Here is a 27,106-nt window from a genome sequence, read left to right on the forward strand (position 1 = left end):
CACCTAAATAACTACAGGTGGTGAGATAAGCTGCACAATATAATTGACCTTTCAGTATATTGTTGCACACACACCATCTATTTAGCAAATGCCCTTGTTATCAACAGCAGCCTTTTAAACTCACCTGAGCTAACAGGTATGTGCGCTGGTTACTCTGCTGCGCTTAAAATTTCTTTTTTGGTTTGCTACAATGCCTTTTCTGAAACGTTGTCTCCTTCTGCTGGAACACTGACTTCTTTCATTTAATGCCTGCAGACTATAAAAGAGAACCCAACCCAAAAAGTTTGGTTGATTAGTCTGTGGCATTCTGTTAAACTGTTGCTTATGGCGGTCTCTGTGAGCTTCTCAGCGACATTCAGCCAGCCAGGTATCCTGCCTGCAGTAGATGGAATGTGGCAATGGAACGCTGGCTGCTCGTGTCATAATAGGCTCTGAGCCTTTATATACCTTTGCACAGCAGCAGCCACCTTCAGTCTGCTGCTGGACAGCCAGCAGCAGCAGCAGCAGGAGAGGTATGTAATCAGGAGCCCTCCTGCTAAGGGTAGACAGCTGCTCGTTCCACCCCACCCCCCGCCTTAATTGGTTCTCCTCCCTTCCAACGGTGTTGAGGCGGGTGGGAACAGCAGGGGGTGAAGGTGCTGTGTTTAAAGAGGTGGAGTTATGCAGATCTAAAACGCGTGGATTGCAGCAGCAGCAAGCCGAAAAGTGCAGGCATGTAAGGGATCTAGAGGTTGACAACATGTCTTCTTAACGGGAGTCCAGGAGCTCATCTCCACAAATGGACTTTTCAGGATCCTTGGGTGGCTCCGTAGTTTGAAACCAATTCTGGTTATCGCTTCTCGGCCTTTTGGCTAAGATCAAGTGTAGTATCTGTTCTTATCAGTTTAATATCTGATACGTCCCCTATCTGGGGACCATATATTAAATGGATTTTTAGAACAGGGAGATGGAAAAAGAGCTTGCTCTGTCCACTCCACGCATTGACCTGGTATTGCAGTATCTCCAGGACCGGTGCACCCCTTCTTTAATGCAGTTTCTAAAATCAGAAAGAATTGAATTCAATGTTTTTTGTTCATTTTGCTTGTTTGTCGGATTTTGGGATGGACTCTTTGGCTTTGCTTTTCTTCTCCTCATTGGATTTTTCATGTTCAAAGTTGCAGAAGCCAGATTACAAGCTCATTTTGGTTCAACTTCAGCAACTGTGCATTGCATTGCCATGTAATGTGATGCAATGCTATCTTTCTAGCTCTCCCTTTTTACTTCCTTTTGGATAAACAGACATATTAGGCAAGAATTTTGGAGCTTTCACCTAAATAACTACAGGTGGTGAGATAAGCTGCACAATATAATTGACCTTTCAGTATATTGTTGCACACACACCATCTATTTAGCAAATGCCCTTGTTATCAACAGCAGCCTTTTAAACTCACCTGAGCTAACAGGTATGTGCGCTGGTTACTCTGCTGCGCTTAAAATTTCTTTTTTGGTTTGCTACAATGCCTTTTCTGAAACGTTGTCTCCTTCTGCTGGAACACTGACTTCTTTCATTTAATGCCTGCAGACTATAAAAGAGAACCCAACCCAAAAAGTTTGGTTGATTAGTCTGTGGCATTCTGTTAAACTGTTGCTTATGGCGGTCTCTGTGAGCTTCTCAGCGACATTCAGCCAGCCAGGTATCCTGCCTGCAGTAGATGGAATGTGGCAATGGAACGCTGGCTGCGCGTGTCATAATAGGCTCTGAGCCTTTATATACCTGTGCACAGCAGCAGCCACCTTCAGTCTGCTGCTGGACAGCCAGCAGCAGCAGCAGCAGGAGAGGTATGTAATCAGGAGCCCTCCTGCTAAGGGTAGACAGCTGCTCGTTCCACCCCACCCCCCGCCTTAATTGGTTCTCCTCCCTTCCAACGGTGTTGAGGCGGGTGGGAACAGCAGGGGGTGAAGGTGCTGTGTTTAAAGAGGTGGAGTTATGCAGATCTAAAACGCGTGGATTGCAGCAGCAGCAAGCCGAAAAGTGCAGGCATGTAAGGGATCTAGAGGTTGACAACATGTCTTCTTAACGGGAGTCCAGGAGCTCATCTCCACAAATGGACTTTTCAGGATCCTTGGGTGGCTCCGTAGTTTGAAACCAATTCTGGTTATCGCTTCTCGGCCTTTTGGCTAAGATCAAGTGTAGTATCTGTTCTTATCAGTTTAATATCTGATACGTCCCCTATCTGGGGACCATATATTAAATGGATTTTTAGAACAGGGAGATGGAAAAAGAGCTTGCTCTGTCCACTCCACGCATTGACCTGGTATTGCAGTATCTCCAGGACCGGTGCACCCCTTCTTTAATGCAGTTTCTAAAATCAGAAAGAATTGAATTCAATGTTTTTTGTTCATTTTGCTTGTTTGTCGGATTTTGGGATGGACTCTTTGGCTTTGCTTTTCTTCTCCTCATTGGATTTTTCATGTTCAAAGTTGCAGAAGCCAGATTACAAGCTCATTTTGGTTCAACTTCAGCAACTGTGCATTGCATTGCCATGTAATGTGATGCAATGCTATCTTTCTAGCTCTCCCTTTTTACTTCCTTTTGGATAAACAGACATATTAGGCAAGCATTTTGGAGCTTTCACCTAAATAACTACAGGTGGTGAGATAAGCTGCACAATATAATTGACCTTTCAGTATATTGTTGCACACACACCATCTATTTAGCAAATGCCCTTGTTATCAACAGCAGCCTTTTAAACTCACCTGAGCTAACAGGTATGTGCGCTGGTTACTCTGCTGCGCTTAAAATTTCTTTTTTGGTTTGCTACAATGCCTTTTCTGAAACGTTGTCTCCTTCTGCTGGAACACTGACTTCTTTCATTTAATGCCTGCAGACTATAAAAGAGAACCCAACCCAAAAAGTTTGGTTGATTAGTCTGTGGCATTCTGTTAAACTGTTGCTTATGGCGGTCTCTGTGAGCTTCTCAGCGACATTCAGCCAGCCAGGTATCCTGCCTGCAGTAGATGGAAATTGGCAATGGAACGCTGGCTGCGCGTGTCATAATAGGCTCTGAGCCTTTATATACCTGTGAACAGCAGCAGCCACCTTCAGTCTGCTGCTGGACAGCCAGCAGCAGCAGCAGCAGGAGAGGTATGTAATCAGGAGCCCTCCTGCTAAGGGTAGACAGCTGCTCGTTCCACCCCACCCCCCGCCTTAATTGGTTCTCCTCCCTTCCAACGGTGTTGAGGCGGGTGGGAACAGCAGGGGGTGAAGGTGCTGTGTTTAAAGAGGTGGAGTTATGCAGATCTAAAACGCGTGGATTGCAGCAGCAGCAAGCCGAAAAGTGCAGGCATGTAAGGGATCTAGAGGTTGACAACATGTCTTCTTAGCGGGAGTCCAGGAGCTCATCTCCACAAATGGACTTTTCAGGATCCTTGGGTGGCTCCGTAGTTTGAAACCAATTCTGGTTATCGCTTCTCGGCCTTTTGGCTAAGATCAAGTGTAGTATCTGTTCTTATCAGTTTAATATCTGATACGTCCCCTATCTGGGGACCATATATTAAATGGATTTTTAGAACAGGGAGATGGAAAAAGAGCTTGCTCTGTCCACTCCACGCATTGACCTGGTATTGCAGTATCTCCAGGACCGGTGCACCCCTTCTTTAATGCAGTTTCTAAAATCAGAAAGAATTGAATTCAATGTTTTTTGTTCATTTTGCTTGTTTGTCGGATTTTGGGATGGACTCTTTGGCTTTGCTTTTCTTCTCCTCATTGGATTTTTCATGTTCAAAGTTGCAGAAGCCAGATTACAAGCTCATTTTGGTTCAACTTCAGCAACTGTGCATTGCATTGCCATGTAATGTGATGCAATGCTATCTTTCTAGCTCTCCCTTTTTACTTCCTTTTGGATAAACAGACATATTAGGCAAGCATTTTGGAGCTTTCACCTAAATAACTACAGGTGGTGAGATAAGCTGCACAATATAATTGACCTTTCAGTATATTGTTGCACACACACCATCTATTTAGCAAATGCCCTTGTTATCAACAGCAGCCTTTTAAACTCACCTGAGCTAACAGGTATGTGCGCTGGTTACTCTGCTGCGCTTAAAATTTCTTTTTTGGTTTGCTACAATGCCTTTTCTGAAACGTTGTCTCCTTCTGCTGGAACACTGACTTCTTTCATTTAATGCCTGCAGACTATAAAAGAGAACCCAACCCAAAAAGTTTGGTTGATTAGTCTGTGGCATTCTGTTAAACTGTTGCTTATGGCGGTCTCTGTGAGCTTCTCAGCGACATTCAGCCAGCCAGGTATCCTGCCTGCAGTAGATGGAATGTGGCAATGGAACGCTGGCTGCGCGTGTCATAATAGGCTCTGAGCCTTTATATACCTGTGCACAGCAGCAGCCACCTTCAGTCTGCTGCTGGACAGCCAGCAGCAGCAGCAGCAGGAGAGGTATGTAATCAGGAGCCCTCCTGCTAAGGGTAGACAGCTGCTCGTTCCACCCCACCCCCCGCCTTAATTGGTTCTCCTCCCTTCCAACGGTGTTGAGGCGGGTGGGAACAGCAGGGGGTGAAGGTGCTGTGTTTAAAGAGGTGGAGTTATGCAGATCTAAAACGCGTGGATTGCAGCAGCAGCAAGCCGAAAAGTGCAGGCATGTAAGGGATCTAGAGGTTGACAACATGTCTTCTTAACGGGAGTCCAGGAGCTCATCTCCACAAATGGACTTTTCAGGATCCTTGGGTGGCTCCGTAGTTTGAAACCAATTCTGGTTATCGCTTCTCGGCCTTTTGGCTAAGATCAAGTGTAGTATCTGTTCTTATCAGTTTAATATCTGATACGTCCCCTATCTGGGGACCATATATTAAATGGATTTTTAGAACAGGGAGATGGAAAAAGAGCTTGCTCTGTCCACTCCACGCATTGACCTGGTATTGCAGTATCTCCAGGACCGGTGCACCCCTTCTTTAATGCAGTTTCTATAATCAGAAAGAATTGAATTCAATGTTTTTTGTTCATTTTGCTTGTTTGTCGGATTTTGGGATGGACTCTTTGGCTTTGCTTTTCTTCTCCTCATTGGATTTTTCATGTTCAAAGTTGCAGAAGCCAGATTACAAGCTCATTTTGGTTCAACTTCAGCAACTGTGCATTGCATTGCCATGTAATGTGATGCAATGCTATCTTTCTAGCTCTCCCTTTTTACTTCCTTTTGGATAAACAGACATATTAGGCAAGCATTTTGGAGCTTTCACCTAAATAACTACAGGTGGTGAGATAAGCTGCACAATATAATTGACCTTTCAGTATATTGTTGCACACACACCATCTATTTAGCAAATGCCCTTGTTATCAACAGCAGCCTTTTAAACTCACCTGAGCTAACAGGTATGTGCGCTGGTTACTCTGCTGCGCTTAAAATTTCTTTTTTGGTTTGCTACAATGCCTTTTCTGAAACGTTGTCTCCTTCTGCTGGAACACTGACTTCTTTCATTTAATGCCTGCAGACTATAAAAGAGAACCCAACCCAAAAAGTTTGGTTGATTAGTCTGTGGCATTCTGTTAAACTGTTGCTTATGGCGGTCTCTGTGAGCTTCTCAGCGACATTCAGCCAGCCAGGTATCCTGCCTGCAGTAGATGGAATGTGGCAATGGAACGCTGGCTGCGCGTGTCATAATAGGCTCTGAGCCTTTATATACCTGTGCACAGCAGCAGCCACCTTCAGTCTGCTGCTGGACAGCCAGCAGCAGCAGCAGCAGGAGAGGTATGTAATCAGGAGCCCTCCTGCTAAGGGTAGACAGCTGCTCGTTCCACCCCACCCCCCGCCTTAATTGGTTCTCCTCCCTTCCAACGGTGTTGAGGCGGGTGGGAACAGCAGGGGGTGAAGGTGCTGTGTTTAAAGAGGTGGAGTTATGCAGATCTAAAACGCGTGGATTGCAGCAGCAGCAAGCCGAAAAGTGCAGGCATGTAAGGGATCTAGAGGTTGACAACATGTCTTCTTAACGGGAGTCCAGGAGCTCATCTCCACAAATGGACTTTTCAGGATCCTTGGGTGGCTCCGTAGTTTGAAACCAATTCTGGTTATCGCTTCTCGGCCTTTTGGCTGCGATCGTATGACTGTACCTTGATTTGTGCGAGTCTCCTGGAGGAATCCGGACCCTTTTGTGGAGGATTTTTTGCTTTTTCCTGTGGTATTCCATACCGACAGAATCCAAGATGTCTTTTGTGAAGAACACCATCCGTTTGTCCGTGGATCCATCTGACCAGAACAAGAACAACGTGGTTTTCATTGTCCAAGACATCGTTGAAGGCAAAGCTGGAGCAAGACGTTCTGAGATCTTCAGTGTCAACGAATTTTCACGTTAAGGTAATTATGACGTTACCTTTATGGACCAGGATGCTTGCCTTAATGTCTTTGAATGGCTCCGTGGTCACTCTAGTGACCCCTGCTTGGAAGGAGTTAGATGGGAACCTTTGTTTGGTCTGCAAGAAAAGGAGGTGACTGTGACTGTCTATAACCCTTTTACAGACCCTGAGCTGCTGGAGTGCTTCCTCTCTCGCTACTGTGAATATGTGCGGAAGGGAGTGAAGCAAGTCAATTGTCTAGGAATCTTTAACTGTCAGTATAAATTCCGTGTGAAATTGAAAAGGGATCCTGACAGTGTGGGGGGCTTTAGACACCCTCCATCAAATTTTTCCGTTGCAGGCCATAGAGGTTTCCTCTTTTACCCAGGCCAGCCCATGTTTTGCCGTAGATGCTTTTCTTTCGGACATACCATGGTAACATGCCTTAAAGGGCAGTGTTGCCGAAATTGCAGAAAGGAGGGGCATATGGCCAACCAGTGTCCAGAGGCCAAGTCCTGTGATGTCTGTGGGAGTAGTGATCACATGTATAAGGACTGTCCTATGAGTGCACCTAGACGTTCTGATAAAGAACAGAAGGAGGAGGAGCTGGAGAGGAGGCAGATGGCAAACGCACTGAAAGTGCTGGAAAGATTGGAGAGGGAGGAGAGAGAGGGAAGGAGGCGGGAAACTGGTAGAGCCTCTCCCTCTACGGCGCCAGAGGAGGTGTCCCTGAGACCATGTTCTTCTTCTGCTGAAGAAATGAGGAAGAAGCGGAGGGAAGAAAAGGAGTTCTGGAGGGAAGTGGCAAAGGTGGAGAAAAAGGCAGTGTCTGCGAGAATATCTAGGAAAGTGGTGGAAGCAGAGCTGCCTGAGATGATGACTTTTGGAGAGGCAATGGACGCAACAGGATGTGAAGTGCAAATCTCGGAACCCGACAGTCCTGAACACCCTTCGGGTCCTGAAAACATTGAAGATTTTTCTTCGGAGGATGATAGGGGTGCAAAGAAGAGTCGTAGGGAGGATGGTGGGGGCAGTGATGATGCAGATTTTAGTGAGCCTCAGAGGAAGATCAGAACTGCCAGAATGAGGAGTGTGGCTGGTGAAGCCAGCGGGTCGGAAACCAGCTGTTCTGTTCTGATGGCGGAGGAGGATAGTGGTGGTGCTGGATAGTGTCACCATATAATATTGTAAATGTTTTTTCTTTTTGTCCTCTTGTGAGCTTTGGTTTAGGCCAAAGGCTATTTCTTTGTGTAATTGGTGAAGGAGTAGAAGTATTATGGGATTTACCATAGTGTCCCAAAACGTAAGAGTGTTTAAAAGTAAAGTAAGAAGAGCTGCTATTTTTGAGTTTTTAGCTATGCAAAATGCATCTATTTTTTGTTTACAAGAATGTGGGGTAGTGGATGGTGTGAAAGGGGATGAATGGTCTTATGGAGCGTCTGTGTGGTCGGGGAGTGCATGTAATAAGAATGATGGTGTGGGTATTTTGGTTAAAGGAAGGGAGGTTGTTTTGAGTGATTATTTGGTTATTGAGGTGGGGAGATGTATCCTTGCTAATTTTGTATACAAGAATGTAAAGTTTTGTGTTATTAATGTTTATGCGCCAGTTGAAAAAAATGAGCGCAAAAATTTATTTGAAAAAATTAAGCTTTTTGTTCCAGGAAGAATACCTGTGGTAATTGTGGGTGATATGAACTGTGATGTGGGGAGAGTGAATGTGGATGTGTCTGGGAAAGCATTATTGGAGTTAGTGAATGATTTTGGGTTGTGTGATATGCAGCGCGTGTGTAACATGAATCCTTTGTTGAACACTTTCTTTTCTGAGAGTGGTAGGGTACAATCCAGATTGGATTATTGTTTTATTTCTAAAAATATGGTTTCTGTTAATTATAGGCAGGAAAACGTTCTTTTTTCAGATCATGTGTGTATGTTGTGTGAGTTGGATATAAAAGTTGATGGAGTGTTTGGGAGAGGATTGTGGAAGTTAAATGTTAAACTGTTAGAGAATGAAGATGTGAGAAAGGAGTATGAAAGGCGGTATGAAGAATGGTGTAAGCATAAAAATGAGTTCAGGAATGTTTGTGAGTGGTGGGACTGGGTGAAGAAACAAGCAAAAATGTTCTTTAAAAATTTAGGATACAAGTATGCAGCAATTAAAAGAGAGAGTTTTGTTAAACTGAACGCGCGGTTGAGCGTTTTGTATAAGTTAAGGGAAGGAGGAGTTGAGGTGGAGGAGGATATTTTAGAGGTAAAAAAGGAGATTAGTGAGTTTTTGTTGGAGAGAGGGAGAAGCATAGTGTTTAGGGCAAAGATTGATAAGATGGAGCAGGATGAGAAATGTTCTCGGTTTTTCTTTAAAAAAGTTTTTGGAAAGAAACAGAGTATGAGCGTGGTGTATGGAGCAGATGGAAGTGAGGTGAGTGGAGAGGATATGTGTGAAGAGGTGGCTAAGTTTTATGAGGATCTGTATGCAGTGAAACAGAGGGATGAATGTTTGGAGAATGATGTTTTGAGTGTGTTAGAGAGTAAGTTGAGTGAAGCAGAAAGAGAGAGAGTGATGGGTGAGGTGACTGGTGATGAGGTATGGAAGGTTATGTGTAGTATGGCTTTGAATAAGACGCCGGGGGAGGATGGCCTCCCAGTAGAATTTTATCGTGTGATGTGGGGTGTGATTGGTAAGGACTTTGTGGATGTATGTAAGTATATGTGGGGAAACATGGAGGTGACTGAGAGTATGCGTGCAGGTTTGGTTGTGTTAATTCCTAAGAAAGGGGATTTGAAAAGTCTGAGGAATTGGAGGCCAATAACGTTACTTAATTGTGATTATAAAATCTATGCAAAACTTATGGCTAATAGGATGCGTGATGTGATAGAGAGTGTGATTGGGGATGAGCAGTGTTGTGCGGTACCTGGGAGGCGGATTCATGAGTGTGTGTGTATGTTAAGAGATTGTCTATGGGATTTCATGGGTCGTAAGAAGAGTGTATTTTTGTTAAGTTTGGATTTTGAAAAGGCTTATGATAGGTTGTCGCATGGTTTTTTGTTCAGAGTGTTGTTAAAAATGGGTTTTCCGGCTGATTTTGTTGGGCGAGTGAGAAGTTTGTATGCGGGTGTTTATAGCTGTGTTTTAATGAATGGGTATGTGGGTAGGAAAGTGAATGTGTTTTCGGGTGTGCGACAGGGGTGTCCTTTGTCCCCTGTAGCATTTATTTGTGCAATTGAGCCATTGTTGTGTATGCTGAGGAAAGATAAGGTAATTCGTGGTGTGCAAGTGCCGGGAGGTGGAGGGAAAGAATGGAAGGTGAGTGGTTATATGGATGACGTGTGTGTATTATGTGATTCTGAATGTTCGGTGAGGCGGGTGAAGTTGTTAGTGTCTATTTTTTGTGGTGCATCTGCGTTTAAAGTGAATTGGGAAAAGAGTGAGTGTAAGGGTTTTGGAGGCGTAAGTTTAAGTAGGGATGTAGGTGTGAATGTAGTGAATGGACCTATTAAAGTTTTGGGTGTGAAGTTTTCAGAGAGTTTGGATGGGAAAGAAAGTTGGGATGATGCGAAAGGAAAAGTTGAGCAGAAGTTGAATTTTTGGAAATTGAGGAGTTTATCCTTTTTTGGGAAGATTTTAATTGTTAAGAGTGTGGTGTTGCCAATATTTTTATATATTGCGGTAGTATTTCCACCAGGATATATGTGTATGAGAAGCTTGAATAGAATTTTATTTGTTTTTTTGTGGAACTCGAAAATGGAGAGAGCTAGGAGAGAAATTTTGGTTAAAAGAGTGGAAAAAGGTGGTTTGGGTTTTCCGAATTTGGACGTGTTTTTTGGTGTGAATATCGTTGTGTTTGTTTTGAAAGTGATTAGGGCGGATGGAAAGTTTTCATCTATGTGTAGGTATTTATTTGGAGCGTATTTGTTTCGTTTAAAGTGGCAAGAAAGGGATTTGCGATGTCCGATTGCTTTTGAGGTGCCTGTATGGTATGTGTGGGTTTATAAGTTTTTGGTGAGGTATGAACTGTGTGATGCAGATGTGAGATTGCTGGAGAATAAGAAGGCTGTGTATAGGATGATTGAATGTAGAGAGGTAGAATGTGGAATAAATATGGTTAGGGGTGGTGATGTGCAGAAGGTTTGGAAGAAAGTGCGGATGAGTGGTATGACCAACAAACAGAGTGAAGTTGTGTGGCAGTCTTTACATGGAGTATTACCTGTGAGAGAATTTCAGAGGAATAGAGGTTTGGTGAGGAGTGAAATGTGTCCAAGAAATGGCTGTGGTGGAAGGGAAAGTGTGTTGCATGTTTTTTGGAATTGCCAGTATGCTAGAGATGTGATTGGGAGAATGGGGCCTTTGTGTAAAGAATTGTGTGGTGTGAATTTGTTGTCTTTTGAGTTGTTTATGTTTGGTTTGGGAATATGTGATGGGACGAAGGAAAGAGTCTTGTGGTTGATGCTTGCGTGTATAAAGGAAGTGTTATGGGATGTGAGGAATGTGTATGTGTTTAAAAGGAAGGAAATTGCTGTAAAGGATAGTGTGAAGGTGATTTTGGGGAAGATGTATGTGTGTTTCCTATGGGACAAAAAGAGGAGAGGGGAAGTGGATGCGGAGGGAATATGGAAAGTTAAAAAGTGGAGATATATTGTTAGTACCTCTTGATTTTTGTTATTGTTGTTTTGAAATATGAAATAAATATTTCCGATGATGATGGGGACAGCAAATTGCGTATTGGATTTGACGCAGCTGTTTTGATGGAATTTTCCTTTGTCTGGTTTCCATAGACTGTGGAATTTCCTCGTCTGAGGAGAAAAAAAAAAAAAAATCTGTTCTTATCAGTTTAATATCTGATACGTCCCCTATCTGGGGACCATATATTAAATGGATTTTTAGAACAGGGAGATGGAAAAAGAGCTTGCTCTGTCCACTCCACGCATTGACCTGGTATTGCAGTATCTCCAGGACCGGTGCACCCCTTCTTTAATGCAGTTTCTAAAATCAGAAAGAATTGAATTCAATGTTTTTTGTTCATTTTGCTTGTTTGTCGGATTTTGGGATGGACTCTTTGGCTTTGCTTTTCTTCTCCTCATTGGATTTTTCATGTTCAAAGTTGCAGAAGCCAGATTACAAGCTCATTTTGGTTCAACTTCAGCAACTGTGCATTGCATTGCCATGTAATGTGATGCAATGCTATCTTTCTAGCTCTCCCTTTTTACTTCCTTTTGGATAAACAGACATATTAGGCAAGCATTTTGGAGCTTTCACCTAAATAACTACAGGTGGTGAGATAAGCTGCACAATATAATTGACCTTTCAGTATATTGTTGCACACACACCATCTATTTAGCAAATGCCCTTGTTATCAACAGCAGCCTTTTAAACTCACCTGAGCTAACAGGTATGTGCGCTGGTTACTCTGCTGCGCTTAAAATTTCTTTTTTGGTTTGCTACAATGCCTTTTCTGAAACGTTGTCTCCTTCTGCTGGAACACTGACTTCTTTCATTTAATGCCTGCAGACTATAAAAGAGAACCCAACCCAAAAAGTTTGGTTGATTAGTCTGTGGCATTCTGTTAAACTGTTGCTTATGGCGGTCTCTGTGAGCTTCTCAGCGACATTCAGCCAGCCAGGTATCCTGCCTGCAGTAGATGGAATGTGGCAATGGAACGCTGGCTGCGCGTGTCATAATAGGCTCTGAGCCTTTATATACCTGTGCACAGCAGCAGCCACCTTCAGTCTGCTGCTGGACAGCCAGCAGCAGCAGCAGCAGGAGAGGTATGTAATCAGGAGCCCTCCTGCTAAGGGTAGACAGCTGCTCGTTCCACCCCACCCCCCGCCTTAATTGGTTCTCCTCCCTTCCAACGGTGTTGAGGCGGGTGGGAACAGCAGGGGGTGAAGGTGCTGTGTTTAAAGAGGTGGAGTTATGCAGATCTAAAACGCGTGGATTGCAGCAGCAGCAAGCCGAAAAGTGCAGGCATGTAAGGGATCTAGAGGTTGACAACATGTCTTCTTAACGGGAGTCCAGGAGCTCATCTCCACAAATGGACTTTTCAGGATCCTTGGGTGGCTCCGTAGTTTGAAACCAATTCTGGTTATCGCTTCTCGGCCTTTTGGCTAAGATCAAGTGTAGTATCTGTTCTTATCAGTTTAATATCTGATACGTCCCCTATCTGGGGACCATATATTAAATGGATTTTTAGAACAGGGAGATGGAAAAAGAGCTTGCTCTGTCCACTCCACGCATTGACCTGGTATTGCAGTATCTCCAGGACCGGTGCACCCCTTCTTTAATGCAGTTTCTAAAATCAGAAAGAATTGAATTCAATGTTTTTTGTTCATTTTGCTTGTTTGTCGGATTTTGGGATGGACTCTTTGGCTTTGCTTTTCTTCTCCTCATTGGATTTTTCATGTTCAAAGTTGCAGAAGCCAGATTACAAGCTCATTTTGGTTCAACTTCAGCAACTGTGCATTGCATTGCCATGTAATGTGATGCAATGCTATCTTTCTAGCTCTCCCTTTTTACTTCCTTTTGGATAAACAGACATATTAGGCAAGCATTTTGGAGCTTTCACCTAAATAACTACAGGTGGTGAGATAAGCTGCACAATATAATTGACCTTTCAGTATATTGTTGCACACACACCATCTATTTAGCAAATGCCCTTGTTATCAACAGCAGCCTTTTAAACTCACCTGAGCTAACAGGTATGTGCGCTGGTTACTCTGCTGCGCTTAAAATTTCTTTTTTGGTTTGCTACAATGCCTTTTATGAAACGTTGTCTCCTTCTGCTGGAACACTGACTTCTTTCATTTAATGCCTGCAGACTATAAAAGAGAACCCAACCCAAAAAGTTTGGTTGATTAGTCTGTGGCATTCTGTTAAACTGTTGCTTATGGCGGTCTCTGTGAGCTTCTCAGCGACATTCAGCCAGCCAGGTATCCTGCCTGCAGTAGATGGAATGTGGCAATGGAACGCTGGCTGCGCGTGTCATAATAGGCTCTGAGCCTTTATATACCTGTGCACAGCAGCAGCCACCTTCAGTCTGCTGCTGGACAGCCAGCAGCAGCAGCAGCAGGAGAGGTATGTAATCAGGAGCCCTCCTGCTAAGGGTAGACAGCTGCTCGTTCCACCCCACCCCCCGCCTTAATTGGTTCTCCTCCCTTCCAACGGTGTTGAGGCGGGTGGGAACAGCAGGGGGTGAAGGTGCTGTGTTTAAAGAGGTGGAGTTATGCAGATCTAAAACGTGTGGATTGCAGCAGCAGCAAGCCGAAAAGTGCAGGCATGTAAGGGATCTAGAGGTTGACAACATGTCTTCTTAACGGGAGTCCAGGAGCTCATCTCCACAAATGGACTTTTCAGGATCCTTGGGTGGCTCCGTAGTTTGAAACCAATTCTGGTTATCGCTTCTCGGCCTTTTGGCTAAGATCAAGTGTAGTATCTGTTCTTATCAGTTTAATATCTGATACGTCCCCTATCTGGGGACCATATATTAAATGGATTTTTAGAACAGGGAGATGGAAAAAGAGCTTGCTCTGTCCACTCCACGCATTGACCTGGTATTGCAGTATCTCCAGGACCGGTGCACCCCTTCTTTAATGCAGTTTCTAAAATCAGAAAGAATTGAATTCAATGTTTTTTGTTCATTTTGCTTGTTTGTCGGATTTTGGGATGGACTCTTTGGCTTTGCTTTTCTTCTCCTCATTGGATTTTTCATGTTCAAAGTTGCAGAAGCCAGATTACAAGCTCATTTTGGTTCAACTTCAGCAACTGTGCATTGCATTGCCATGTAATGTGATGCAATGCTATCTTTCTAGCTCTCCCTTTTTACTTCCTTTTGGATAAACAGACATATTAGGCAAGCATTTTGGAGCTTTCACCTAAATAACTACAGGTGGTGAGATAAGCTGCACAATATAATTGACCTTTCAGTATATTGTTGCACACACACCATCTATTTAGCAAATGCCCTTGTTATCAACAGCAGCCTTTTAAGCTCACCTGAGCTAACAGGTATGTGCGCTGGTTACTCTGCTGCGCTTAAAATTTCTTTTTTGGTTTGCTACAATGCCTTTTCTGAAACGTTGTCTCCTTCTGCTGGAACACTGACTTCTTTCATTTAATGCCTGCAGACTATAAAAGAGAACCCAACCCAAAAAGTTTGGTTGATTAGTCTGTGGCATTCTGTTAAACTGTTGCTTATGGCGGTCTCTGTGAGCTTCTCAGCGACATTCAGCCAGCCAGGTATCCTGCCTGCAGTAGATGGAATGTGGCAATGGAACGCTGGCTGCGCGTGTCATAATAGGCTCTGAGCCTTTATATACCTGTGCACAGCAGCAGCCACCTTCAGTCTGCTGCTGGACAGCCAGCAGCAGCAGCAGCAGGAGAGGTATGTAATCAGGAGCCCTCCTGCTAAGGGTAGACAGCTGCTCGTTCCACCCCACCCCCCGCCTTAATTGGTTCTCCTCCCTTCCAACGGTGTTGAGGCGGGTGGGAACAGCAGGGGGTGAAGGTGCTGTGTTTAAAGAGGTGGAGTTATGCAGATCTAAAACGCGTGGATTGCAGCAGCAGCAAGCCGAAAAGTGCAGGCATGTAAGGGATCTAGAGGTTGACAACATGTCTTCTTAACGGGAGTCCAGGAGCTCATCTCCACAAATGGACTTTTCAGGATCCTTGGGTGGCTCCGTAGTTTGAAACCAATTCTGGTTATCGCTTCTCGGCCTTTTGGCTAAGATCAAGTGTAGTATCTGTTCTTATCAGTTTAATATCTGATACGTCCCCTATCTGGGGACCATATATTAAATGGATTTTTAGAACAGGGAGATGGAAAAAGAGCTTGCTCTGTCCACTCCACGCATTGACCTGGTATTGCAGTATCTCCAGGACCGGTGCACCCCTTCTTTAATGCAGTTTCTAAAATCAGAAAGAATTGAATTCAATGTTTTTTGTTCATTTTGCTTGTTTGTCGGATTTTGGGATGGACTCTTTGGCTTTGCTTTTCTTCTCCTCATTGGATTTTTCATGTTCAAAGTTGCAGAAGCCAGATTACAAGCTCATTTTGGTTCAACTTCAGCAACTGTGCATTGCATTGCCATGTAATGTGATGCAATGCTATCTTTCTAGCTCTCCCTTTTTACTTCCTTTTGGATAAACAGACATATTAGGCAAGCATTTTGGAGCTTTCACCTAAATAACTACAGGTGGTGAGATAAGCTGCACAATATAATTGACCTTTCAGTATATTGTTGCACACACACCATCTATTTAGCAAATGCCCTTGTTATCAACAGCAGCCTTTTAAACTCACCTGAGCTAACAGGTATGTGCGCTGGTTACTCTGCTGCGCTTAAAATTTCTTTTTTGGTTTGCTACAATGCCTTTTCTGAAACGTTGTCTCCTTCTGCTGGAACACTGACTTCTTTCATTTAATGCCTGCAGACTATAAAAGAGAACCCAACCCAAAAAGTTTGGTTGATTAGTCTGTGGCATTCTGTTAAACTGTTGCTTATGGCGGTCTCTGTGAGCTTCTCAGCGACATTCAGCCAGCCAGGTATCCTGCCTGCAGTAGATGGAATGTGGCAATGGAACGCTGGCTGCGCGTGTCATAATAGGCTCTGAGCCTTTATATACCTGTGCACAGCAGCAGCCACCTTCAGTCTGCTGCTGGACAGCCAGCAGCAGCAGCAGCAGGAGAGGTATGTAATCAGGAGCCCTCCTGCTAAGGGTAGACAGCTGCTCGTTCCACCCCACCCCCCGCCTTAATTGGTTCTCCTCCCTTCCAACGGTGTTGAGGCGGGTGGGAACAGCAGGGGGTGAAGGTGCTGTGTTTAAAGAGGTGGAGTTATGCAGATCTAAAACGCGTGGATTGCAGCAGCAGCAAGCCGAAAAGTGCAGGCATGTAAGGGATCTAGAGGTTGACAACATGTCTTCTTAACGGGAGTCCAGGAGCTCATCTCCACAAATGGACTTTTCAGGATCCTTGGGTGGCTCCGTAGTTTGAAACCAATTCTGGTTATCGCTTCTCAGCCTTTTGGCTAAGATCAAGTGTAGTATCTGTTCTTATCAGTTTAATATCTGATACGTCCCCTATCTGGGGACCATATATTAAATGGATTTTTAGAACAGGGAGATGGAAAAAGAGCTTGCTCTGTCCACTCCACGCATTGACCTGGTATTGCAGTATCTCCAGGACCGGTGCACCCCTTCTTTAATGCAGTTTCTAAAATCAGAAAGAATTGAATTCAATGTTTTTTGTTCATTTTGCTTGTTTGTCGGATTTTGGGATGGACTCTTTGGCTTTGCTTTTCTTCTCCTCATTGGATTTTTCATGTTCAAAGTTGCAGAAGCCAGATTACAAGCTCATTTTGGTTCAACTTCAGCAACTGTGCATTGCATTGCCATGTAATGTGATGCAATGCTATCTTTCTAGCTCTCCCTTTTTACTTCCTTTTGGATAAACAGACATATTAGGCAAGCATTTTGGAGCTTTCACCTAAATAACTACAGGTGGTGAGATAAGCTGCACAATATAATTGACCTTTCAGTATATTGTTGCACACACACCATCTATTTAGCAAATGCCCTTGTTATCAACAGCAGCCTTTTAAACTCACCTGAGCTAACAGGTATGTGCGCTGGTTACTCTGCTGCGCTTAAAATTTCTTTTTTGGTTTGCTACAATGCCTTTTCTGAAACGTTGTCTCCTTCTGCTGGAACACTGACTTCTTTCATTTAATGCCTGCAGACTATAAAAGAGAACCCAACCCAAAAAGTTTGGTTGATTAGTCTGTGGCATTCTGTTAAACTGTTGCTTATGGCGGTCTCTGTGAGCTTCTCAGCGACATTCAGCCAGCCAGGTATCCTGCCTGCAGTAGATGGAATGTGGCAATGGAACGCTGGCTGCGCGTGTCATAATAGGCTCTGAGCCTTTATATACCTGTGCACAGCAGCAGCCACCTTCAGTCTGCTGCTGGACAGCCAGCAGCAGCAGCAGCAGGAGAGGTATGTAATCAGGAGCCCTCCTGCTAAGGGTAGACAGCTGCTCGTTCCACCCCACCCCCCGCCTTAATTGGTTCTCCTCCCTTCCAACGGTGTTGAGGCGGGTGGGAACAGCAGGGGGTGAAGGTGCTGTGTTTAAAGAGGTGGAGTTATGCAGATCTAAAACGCGTGGATTGCAGCAGCAGCAAGCCGAAAAGTGCAGGCATGTAAGGGATCTAGAAGTTGACAACATGTCTTCTTAACGGGAGTCCAGGAGCTCATCTCCACAAATGGACTTTTCAGGATCCTTGGGTGGCTCCGTAGTTTGAAACCAATTCTGGTTATCGCTTCTCGGCCTTTTGGCTAAGATCAAGTGTAGTATCTGTTCTTATCAGTTTAATATCTGATACGTCCCCTATCTGGGAACCATATATTAAATGGATTTTTAGAACAGGGAGATGGAAAAAGAGCTTGCTCTGTCCACTCCACGCATTGACCTGGTATTGCAATATCTCCAGGACCGGTGCACCCCTTCTTTAATGCAGTTTCTAAAATCAGAAAGAATTGAATTCAATGTTTTTTGTTCATTTTGCTTGTTTGTCGGATTTTGGGATGGACTCTTTGGCTTTGCTTTTCTTCTCCTCATTGGATTTTTCATGTTCAAAGTTGCAGAAGCCAGATTACAAGCTCATTTTGGTTCAACTTCAGCAACTGTGCATTGCATTGCCATGTAATGTGATGCAATGCTATCTTTCTAGCTCTCCCTTTTTACTTCCTTTTGGATAAACAGACATATTAGGCAAGCATTTTGGAGCTTTCACCTAAATAACTACAGGTGGTGAGATAAGCTGCACAATATAATTGACCTTTCAGTATATTGTTGCACACACACCATCTATTTAGCAAATGCCCTTGTTATCAACAGCAGCCTTTTAAACTCACCTGAGCTAACAGGTATGTGCGCTGGTTACTCTGCTGCGCTTAAAATTTCTTTTTTGGTTTGCTACAATGCCTTTTCTGAAACGTTGTCTCCTTCTGCTGGAACACTGACTTCTTTCATTTAATGCCTGCAGACTATAAAAGAGAACCCAACCCAAAAAGTTTGGTTGATTAGTCTGTGGCATTCTGTTAAACTGTTGCTTATGGCGGTCTCTGTGAGCTTCTCAGCGACATTCAGCCAGCCAGGTATCCTGCCTGCAGTAGATGGAATGTGGCAATGGAACGCTGGCTGCGCGTGTCATAATAGGCTCTGAGCCTTTATATACCTGTGCACAGCAGCAGCCACCTTCAGTCTGCTGCTGGACAGCCAGCAGCAGCAGCAGCAGGAGAGGTATGTAATCAGGAGCCCTCCTGCTAAGGGTAGACAGCTGCTCGTTCCACCCCACCCCCCGCCTTAATTGGTTCTCCTCCCTTCCAATGGTGTTGAGGCGGGTGGGAACAGCAGGGGGTGAAGGTGCTGTGTTTAAAGAGGTGGAGTTATGCAGATCTAAAACGCGTGGATTGCAGCAGCAGCAAGCCGAAAAGTGCAGGCATGTAAGGGATCTAGAGGTTGACAACATGTCTTCTTAACGGGAGTCCAGGAGCTCATCTCCACAAATGGACTTTTCAGGATCCTTGGGTGGCTCCGTAGTTTGAAACCAATTCTGGTTATCGCTTCTCGGCCTTTTGGCTAAGATCAAGTGCAGTGATCTAGCGGCTGCTGCCTTGGTCTTGGCTGAGAGGTGCTCGGGGTACCCGGCTCCTTGGCCTGGGGGGATCGCTCTGTTTTTCAGCAGGGCTTCACCTCCCTGCTGCTATTAGGGAGTCGGATTAGTCCCCGGGCAACGGGAGGCGATCATCTACCTGGCACTTCGGTGTTGAAGGTTTCTATTGAGAAGAGGAGAACCTGTTTGTGAAGAAGATGTCTGCAGCATCACATGAAGGAGAGGAAGATCATGTGCCTGAATTCGCTAAGGTGCAGAATTCTATTCGTTTGGTTGTTCAGGAGAACTTTCGAGATCAAAAGGATTTTAGGTATGTGATGAGTTAAGTTCTTGTGGATCTTTTTGGTTTGAAGACAGAAGAAGTGTTGGCGATAATGGACTACCCCAGGAGGGGTGTTTATGATATAGTTTTTGTTGACAAAGTTTTTTTTGAAGGATATCCAAGGAAAATGACTGCAAGCCAGGATAAAAGAATGGAGGGGATAAGTGTAATGCCACACTTCCCCGTTAGAGATAAATGGATCATTGTTAAAATGTACTCTCCATTGGTGGACGAAGAGGATGTTCTTACATTTTTGGAGTTTTTTTGTTTGTCAGTAACACCAAAAGGGAAGATTTATAATGAATTTGGTTTTTGGACTTCGAAGTGGAAATTTTTGGTCCGTTTCAAAGAAGATGAGCAGGGGACTGTGTTGCTTCTCCCAGCTAGGTTTAAGTTGGGTAATATAAATGGTGATATTTTTTTCAGTGGTATACCCACTTTTTGTCGAGTTTGTCGTCAATACGGGCATGGAAAGGAAAATTGTTCGGGTGGTGTATGTGGTTTTTGCAAAAAAGGTGATCATGAGTCAAAGGATTGTAAAGATCGGAGGAAGTGCAACTTGTGTCAGGAAGATACGCATGTTTTTAAGAATTGCCCAAAGAGGAAAAGAAATAAAGAGAAGGAGGTAGTGGTTAAAAAGGTTTTGGTAGAGAGAAAGGAGGAAAGTGTAGAAAAGGTGTTGGTGGTAAAGGGAAAAGAAAGCAAACCTGTAGGAGTGCAGAGGGAGATGGAGAAAACAAGAGTAGATTGGGGGGATAGGGTAGAGAGTGAAATGGGAGGTGTAAGTCAGGGAACTGGCCGTGGTAAGGTTAAAAAGCAAGAAAAGAGAAAGGAACAGGAAGTGGAGGTGGCAATGGAAGAAAATATAGTTGTTTTTCAACAACCTATGTTTATAAAGAATGCAGAATATTTTAACCGGTTGTACCGTAAGTTGTATGATGAGAAACGTTTGGACTATCTTATAGAGAATGTTAGGAAAGAACTAATAAGAGATAAAAATGTTTTTTGTGTGAAATATAGAATACCAGATGGTGTATCGAAACAAGTTTTTTCAGCATCAAGGGTTGAAGATTTGTCCCTTAAGGTTCTGAGTTGGGTTGGGGTTCATGCTTTTGATAATGGTTACAAGTATTTTACTTGATGTTATTACTGTTGTTAATACAGTTATAATTTAATTTTTATTTTTTTGGTATCCATTCAGGTTCTGAAACATTTCTTTCTTTGTAAGTATTGTTGTATTTTTGTAATTTTTTTTTCTGACATTAAAAGTACCAAAACCTGATGATGATTTAAGTTGGAGTCCACGTCTTGTCTCCCTTTGGGGAGAAGAGGACTGTGGAGTGGACTTTAATTTTAACCTGAATAGGTTTTAAAAAAAAAAAATCTGTTCTTATCAGTTTAATATCTGATACGTCCCCTATCTGGGGACCATATATTAAATGGATTTTTAGAACAGGGAGATGGAAAAAGAGCTTGCTCTGTCCACTCCACGCATTGACCTGGTATTGCAGTATCTCCAGGACCGGTGCACCCCTTCTTTAATGCAGTTTCTAAAATCAGAAAGAATTGAATTCAATGTTTTTTGTTCATTTTGCTTGTTTGTCGGATTTTGGGATGGACTCTTTGGCTTTGCTTTTCTTCTCCTCATTGGATTTTTCATGTTCAAAGTTGCAGAAGCCAGATTACAAGCTCATTTTGGTTCAACTTCAGCAACTGTGCATTGCATTGCCATGTAATGTGATGCAATGCTATCTTTCTAGCTCTCCCTTTTTACTTCCTTTTGGATAAACAGACATATTAGGCAAGCATTTTGGAGCTTTCACCTAAATAACTACAGGTGGTGAGATAAGCTGCACAATATAATTGACCTTTCAGTATATTGTTGCACACACACCATCTATTTAGCAAATGCCCTTGTTATCAACAGCAGCCTTTTAAACTCACCTGAGCTAACAGGTATGTGCGCTGGTTACTCTGCTGCGCTTAAAATTTCTTTTTTGGTTTGCTACAATGCCTTTTCTGAAACGTTGTCTCCTTCTGCTGGAACACTGACTTCTTTCATTTAATGCCTGCAGACTATAAAAGAGAACCCAACCCAAAAAGTTTGGTTGATTAGTCTGTGGCATTCTGTTAAACTGTTGCTTATGGCGGTCTCTGTGAGCTTCTCAGCGACATTCAGCCAGCCAGGTATCCTGCCTGCAGTAGATGGAATGTGGCAATGGAACGCTGGCTGCGCGTGTCATAATAGGCTCTGAGCCTTTATATACCTGTGCACAGCAGCAGCCACCTTCAGTCTGCTGCTGGACAGCCAGCAGCAGCAGCAGCAGGAGAGGTATGTAATCAGGAGCCCTCCTGCTAAGGGTAGACAGCTGCTCGTTCCACCCCACCCCCCGCCTTAATTGGTTCTCCTCCCTTCCAACGGTGTTGAGGCGGGTGGGAACAGCAGGGGGTGAAGGTGCTGTGTTTAAAGAGGTGGAGTTATGCAGATCTAAAACGCGTGGATTGCAGCAGCAGCAAGCCGAAAAGTGCAGGCATGTAAGGGATCTAGAGGTTGACAACATGTCTTCTTAACGGGAGTCCAGGAGCTCATCTCCACAAATGGACTTTTCAGGATCCTTGGGTGGCTCCGTAGTTTGAAACCAATTCTGGTTATCGCTTCTCGGCCTTTTGGCTAAGATCAAGTGTAGTATCTGTTCTTATCAGTTTAATATCTGATACGTCCCCTATCTGGGGACCATATATTAAATGGATTTTTAGAACAGGGAGATGGAAAAAGAGCTTGCTCTGTCCACTCCACGCATTGACCTGGTATTGCAGTATCTCCAGGACCGGTGCACCCCTTCTTTAATGCAGTTTCTAAAATCAGAAAGAATTGAATTCAATGTTTTTTGTTCATTTTGCTTGTTTGTCGGATTTTGGGATGGACTCTTTGGCTTTGCTTTTCTTCTCCTCATTGGATTTTTCATGTTCAAAGTTGCAGAAGCCAGATTACAAGCTCATTTTGGTTCAACTTCAGCAACTGTGCATTGCATTGCCATGTAATGTGATGCAATGCTATCTTTCTAGCTCTCCCTTTTTACTTCCTTTTGGATAAACAGACATATTAGGCAAGCATTTTGGAGCTTTCACCTAAATAACTACAGGTGGTGAGATAAGCTGCACAATATAATTGACCTTTCAGTATATTGTTGCACACACACCATCTATTTAGCAAATGCCCTTGTTATCAACAGCAGCCTTTTAAACTCACCTGAGCTAACAGGTATGTGCGCTGGTTACTCTGCTGCGCTTAAAATTTCTTTTTTGGTTTGCTACAATGCCTTTTCTGAAACGTTGTCTCCTTCTGCTGGAACACTGACTTCTTTCATTTAATGCCTGCAGACTATAAAAGAGAACCCAACCCAAAAAGTTTGGTTGATTAGTCTGTGGCATTCTGTTAAACTGTTGCTTATGGCGGTCTCTGTGAGCTTCTCAGCGACATTCAGCCAGCCAGGTATCCTGCCTGCAGTAGATGGAATGTGGCAATGGAACGCTGGCTGCGCGTGTCATAATAGGCTCTGAGCCTTTATATACCTGTGCACAGCAGCAGCCACCTTCAGTCTGCTGCTGGACAGCCAGCAGCAGCAGCAGCAGGAGAGGTATGTAATCAGGAGCCCTCCTGCTAAGGGTAGACAGCTGCTCGTTCCACCCCACCACCCGCCTTAATTGGTTCTCCTCCCTTCCAACGGTGTTGAGGCGGGTGGGAACAGCAGGGGGTGAAGGTGCTGTGTTTAAAGAGGTGGAGTTATGCAGATCTAAAACGCGTGGATTGCAGCAGCAGCAAGCCAAAAAGTGCAGGCATGTAAGGGATCTAGAGGTTGACAACATGTCTTCTTAACGGGAGTCCAGGAGCTCATCTCCACAAATGGACTTTTCAGGATCCTTGGGTGGCTCCGTAGTTTGAAACCAATTCTGGTTATCGCTTCTCGGCCTTTTGGCTAAGATCAAGTGTAGTATCTGTTCTTATCAGTTTAATATCTGATACGTCCCCTATCTGGGGACCATATATTAAATGGATTTTTAGAACAGGGAGATAGAAAAAGAGCTTGCTCTGTCCACTCCACGCATTGACCTGGTATTGCAGTATCTCCAGGACCGGTGCACCCCTTCTTTAATGCAGTTTCTCAAATCAGAAAGAATTGAATTCAATGTTTTTGGTTCATTTTGCTTGTTTGTCGGATTTTGGGATGGACTCTTTGGCTTTGCTTTTCTTCTCCTCATTGGATTTTTCATGTTCAAAGTTGCAGAAGCCAGATTACAAGCTCATTTTGGTTCAACTTCAGCAACTGTGCATTGCATTGCCATGTAATGTGATGCAATGCTATCTTTCTAGCTCTCCCTTTTTACTTCCTTTTGGATAAACAGACATATTAGGCAAGCATTTTGGAGCTTTCACCTAAATAACTACAGGTGGTGAGATAAGCTGCACAATATAATTGACCTTTCAGTATATTGTTGCACACACACCATCTATTTAGCAAATGCCCTTGTTATCAACAGCAGCCTTTTAAACTCACCTGAGCTAACAGGTATGTGCGCTGGTTACTCTGCTGCGCTTAAAATTTCTTTTTTGGTTTGCTACAATGCCTTTTCTGAAACGTTGTCTCCTTCTGCTGGAACACTGACTTCTTTCATTTAATGCCTGCAGACTATAAAAGAGAACCCAACCCAAAAAGTTTGGTTGATTAGTCTGTGGCATTCTGTTAAACTGTTGCTTATGGCGGTCTCTGTGAGCTTCTCAGCGACATTCAGCCAGCCAGGTATCCTGCCTGCAGTAGATGGAATGTGGCAATGGAACGCTGGCTGCGCGTGTCATAATAGGCTCTGAGCCTTTATATACCTGTGCACAGCAGCAGCCACCTTCAGTCTGCTGCTGGACAGCCAGCAGCAGCAGCAGCAGGAGAGGTATGTAATCAGGAGCCCTCCTGCTAAGGGTAGACAGCTGCTCGTTCCACCCCACCCCCCGCCTTAATTGGTTCTCCTCCCTTCCAACGGTGTTGAGGCGGGTGGGAACAGCAGGGGGTGAAGGTGCTGTGTTTAAAGAGGTGAAGTTATGCAGATCTAAAACGCGTGGATTGCAGCAGCAGCAAGCCGAAAAGTGCAGGCATGTAAGGGATCTAGAGGTTGACAACATGTCTTCTTAACGGGAGTCCAGGAGCTCATCTCCACAAATGGACTTTTCAGGATCCTTGGGTGGCTCCGTAGTTTGAAACCAATTCTGGTTATCGCTTCTCGGCCTTTTGGCTAAGATCAAGTGTAGTATCTGTTCTTATCAGTTTAATATCTGATACGTCCCCTATCTGGGGACCATATATTAAATGGATTTTTAGAACAGGGAGATGGAAAAAGAGCTTGCTCTGTCCACTCCACGCATTGACCTGGTATTGCAGTATCTCCAGGACCGGTGCACCCCTTCTTTAATGCAGTTTCTAAAATCAGAAAGAATTGAATTCAATGTTTTTTGTTCATTTTGCTTGTTTGTCGGATTTTGGGATGGACTCTTTGGCTTTGCTTTTCTTCTCCTCATTGGATTTTTCATGTTCAAAGTTGCAGAAGCCAGATTACAAGCTCATTTTGGTTCAACTTCAGCAACTGTGCATTGCATTGCCATGTAATGTGATGCAATGCTATCTTTCTAGCTCTCCCTTTTTACTTCCTTTTGGATAAACAGACATATTAGGCAAGCATTTTGGAGCTTTCACCTAAATAACTACAGGTGGTGAGATAAGCTGCACAATATAATTGACCTTTCAGTATATTGTTGCACACACACCATCTATTTAGCAAATGCCCTTGTTATCAACAGCAGCCTTTTAAACTCACCTGAGCTAACAGGTATGTGCGCTGGTTACTCTGCTGCGCTTAAAATTTCTTTTTTGGTTTGCTACAATGCCTTTTCTGAAACGTTGTCTCCTTCTGCTGGAACACTGACTTCTTTCATTTAATGCCTGCAGACTATAAAAGAGAACCCAACCCAAAAAGTTTGGTTGATTAGTCTGTGGCATTCTGTTAAACTGTTGCTTATGGCGGTCTCTGTGAGCTTCTCAGCGACATTCAGCCAGCCAGGTATCCTGCCTGCAGTAGATGGAATGTGGCAATGGAACGCTGGCTGCGCGTGTCATAATAGGCTCTGAGCCTTTATATACCTGTGCACAGCAGCAGCCACCTTCAGTCTGCTGCTGGACAGCCAGCAGCAGCAGCAGCAGGAGAGGTATGTAATCAGGAGCACTCCTGCTAAGGGTAGACAGCTGCTCGTTCCACCCCACCCCCCGCCTTAATTGGTTCTCCTCCCTTCCAACGGTGTTGAGGCGGGTGGGAACAGCAGGGGGTGAAGGTGCTGTGTTTAAAGAGGTGGAGTTATGCAGATCTAAAACGCGTGGATTGCAGCAGCAGCAAGCCGAAAAGTGCAGGCATGTAAGGGATCTAGAGGTTGACAACATGTCTTCTTAACGGGAGTCCAGGAGCTCATCTCCACAAATGGACTTTTCAGGATCCTTGGGTGGCTCCGTAGTTTGAAACCAATTCTGGTTATCGCTTCTCGGCCTTTTGGCTAAGATCAAGTGTAGTATCTGTTCTTATCAGTTTAATATCTGATACGTCCCCTATCTGGGGACCATATATTAAATGGATTTTTAGAACAGGGAGATGGAAAAAGAGCTTGCTCTGTCCACTCCACGCATTGACCTGGTATTGCAGTATCTCCAGGACCGGTGCACCCCTTCTTTAATGCAGTTTCTAAAATCAGAAAGAATTGAATTCAATGTTTTTTGTTCATTTTGCTTGTTTGTCGGATTTTGGGATGGACTCTTTGGCTTTGCTTTTCTTCTCCTCATTGGATTTTTCATGTTCAAAGTTGCAGAAGCCAGATTACAAGCTCATTTTGGTTCAACTTCAGCAACTGTGCATTGCATTGCCATGTAATGTGATGCAATGCTATCTTTCTAGCTCTCCCTTTTTACTTCCTTTTGGATAAACAGACATATTAGGCAAGCATTTTGGAGCTTTCACCTAAATAACTACAGGTGGTGAGATAAGCTGCACAATATAATTGACCTTTCAGTATATTGTTGCACACACACCATCTATTTAGCAAATGCCCTTGTTATCAACAGCAGCCTTTTAAACTCACCTGAGCTAACAGGTATGTGCGCTGGTTACTCTGCTGCGCTTAAAATTTCTTTTTTGGTTTGCTACAATGCCTTTTCTGAAACGTTGTCTCCTTCTGCTGGAACACTGACTTCTTTCATTTAATGCCTGCAGACTATAAAAGAGAACCCAACCCAAAAAGTTTGGTTGATTAGTCTGTGGCATTCTGTTAAACTGTTGCTTATGGCGGTCTCTGTGAGCTTCTCAGCGACATTCAGCCAGCCAGGTATCCTGCCTGCAGTAGATGGAATGTGGCAATGGAACGCTGGCTGCGCGTGTCATAATAGGCTCTGAGCCTTTATATACCTGTGCACAGCAGCAGCCACCTTCAGTCTGCTGCTGGACAGCCAGCAGCAGCAGCAGCAGGAGAGGTATGTAATCAGGAGCCCTCCTGCTAAGGGTAGACAGCTGCTCGTTCCACCCCACCCCCCGCCTTAATTGGTTCTCCTCCCTTCCAACGGTGTTGAGGCGGGTGGGAACAGCAGGGGGTGAAGGTGCTGTGTTTAAAGAGGTGGAGTTATGCAGATCTAAAACGCGTGGATTGCAGCAGCAGCAAGCCGAAAAGTGCAGGCATGTAAGGGATCTAGAGGTTGACAACATGTCTTCTTAACGGGAGTCC

The 27,106-nt window shown here is 44.1% G+C and overlaps 15 non-coding genes across 15 annotated transcripts; all 15 read left to right on the forward strand.

Moving 5' to 3' along the window:
- The first annotated feature begins 831 nt into the window (after positions 1-831).
- On the forward strand, positions 832-1,022 carry LOC141178302 (U2 spliceosomal RNA). Its single transcript, XR_012254600.1, has one exon. It is a non-coding gene; the product is annotated as a U2 spliceosomal RNA (small nuclear RNA).
- A 1,115-nt stretch (positions 1,023-2,137) lies between these two features.
- LOC141178304 (U2 spliceosomal RNA) lies at positions 2,138-2,328 on the forward strand. Its single transcript, XR_012254602.1, has one exon. It is a non-coding gene; the product is annotated as a U2 spliceosomal RNA (small nuclear RNA).
- A 1,115-nt stretch (positions 2,329-3,443) lies between these two features.
- LOC141178305 (U2 spliceosomal RNA) lies at positions 3,444-3,634 on the forward strand. Its single transcript, XR_012254603.1, has one exon. It is a non-coding gene; the product is annotated as a U2 spliceosomal RNA (small nuclear RNA).
- Positions 3,635-4,749: 1,115 nt separating this feature from the next.
- On the forward strand, positions 4,750-4,940 carry LOC141178306 (U2 spliceosomal RNA). Its single transcript, XR_012254604.1, has one exon. It is a non-coding gene; the product is annotated as a U2 spliceosomal RNA (small nuclear RNA).
- A 6,155-nt stretch (positions 4,941-11,095) lies between these two features.
- Positions 11,096-11,281, forward strand: LOC141177848 (U2 spliceosomal RNA). The gene has a single exon (XR_012254384.1). It is a non-coding gene; the product is annotated as a U2 spliceosomal RNA (small nuclear RNA).
- A 1,115-nt stretch (positions 11,282-12,396) lies between these two features.
- Positions 12,397-12,587, forward strand: LOC141178307 (U2 spliceosomal RNA). The gene has a single exon (XR_012254605.1). It is a non-coding gene; the product is annotated as a U2 spliceosomal RNA (small nuclear RNA).
- A 1,115-nt stretch (positions 12,588-13,702) lies between these two features.
- On the forward strand, positions 13,703-13,893 carry LOC141178309 (U2 spliceosomal RNA). Its single transcript, XR_012254606.1, has one exon. It is a non-coding gene; the product is annotated as a U2 spliceosomal RNA (small nuclear RNA).
- Positions 13,894-15,008: 1,115 nt separating this feature from the next.
- LOC141178310 (U2 spliceosomal RNA) lies at positions 15,009-15,199 on the forward strand. Its single transcript, XR_012254607.1, has one exon. It is a non-coding gene; the product is annotated as a U2 spliceosomal RNA (small nuclear RNA).
- A 1,115-nt stretch (positions 15,200-16,314) lies between these two features.
- LOC141177374 (U2 spliceosomal RNA) lies at positions 16,315-16,505 on the forward strand. The gene has a single exon (XR_012253974.1). It is a non-coding gene; the product is annotated as a U2 spliceosomal RNA (small nuclear RNA).
- A 1,115-nt stretch (positions 16,506-17,620) lies between these two features.
- Positions 17,621-17,811, forward strand: LOC141177541 (U2 spliceosomal RNA). The gene has a single exon (XR_012254127.1). It is a non-coding gene; the product is annotated as a U2 spliceosomal RNA (small nuclear RNA).
- Positions 17,812-20,648: 2,837 nt separating this feature from the next.
- Positions 20,649-20,838, forward strand: LOC141177747 (U2 spliceosomal RNA). Its single transcript, XR_012254307.1, has one exon. It is a non-coding gene; the product is annotated as a U2 spliceosomal RNA (small nuclear RNA).
- Positions 20,839-21,953: 1,115 nt separating this feature from the next.
- Positions 21,954-22,144, forward strand: LOC141178311 (U2 spliceosomal RNA). The gene has a single exon (XR_012254608.1). It is a non-coding gene; the product is annotated as a U2 spliceosomal RNA (small nuclear RNA).
- Positions 22,145-23,259: 1,115 nt separating this feature from the next.
- LOC141177458 (U2 spliceosomal RNA) lies at positions 23,260-23,450 on the forward strand. Its single transcript, XR_012254050.1, has one exon. It is a non-coding gene; the product is annotated as a U2 spliceosomal RNA (small nuclear RNA).
- Positions 23,451-24,565: 1,115 nt separating this feature from the next.
- LOC141178312 (U2 spliceosomal RNA) lies at positions 24,566-24,756 on the forward strand. The gene has a single exon (XR_012254609.1). It is a non-coding gene; the product is annotated as a U2 spliceosomal RNA (small nuclear RNA).
- Positions 24,757-25,871: 1,115 nt separating this feature from the next.
- On the forward strand, positions 25,872-26,062 carry LOC141178313 (U2 spliceosomal RNA). The gene has a single exon (XR_012254610.1). It is a non-coding gene; the product is annotated as a U2 spliceosomal RNA (small nuclear RNA).
- The last annotated feature ends 1,044 nt before the right edge of the window (positions 26,063-27,106 follow it).

Source organism: Phyllobates terribilis, unplaced genomic scaffold, assembly GCF_046119375.1.
Source record: "Phyllobates terribilis strain yellow unplaced genomic scaffold, ASM4611937v1 Scaffold_27__1_contigs__length_16484149, whole genome shotgun sequence".
NCBI lineage: Eukaryota > Metazoa > Chordata > Amphibia > Anura > Dendrobatidae > Phyllobates > Phyllobates terribilis.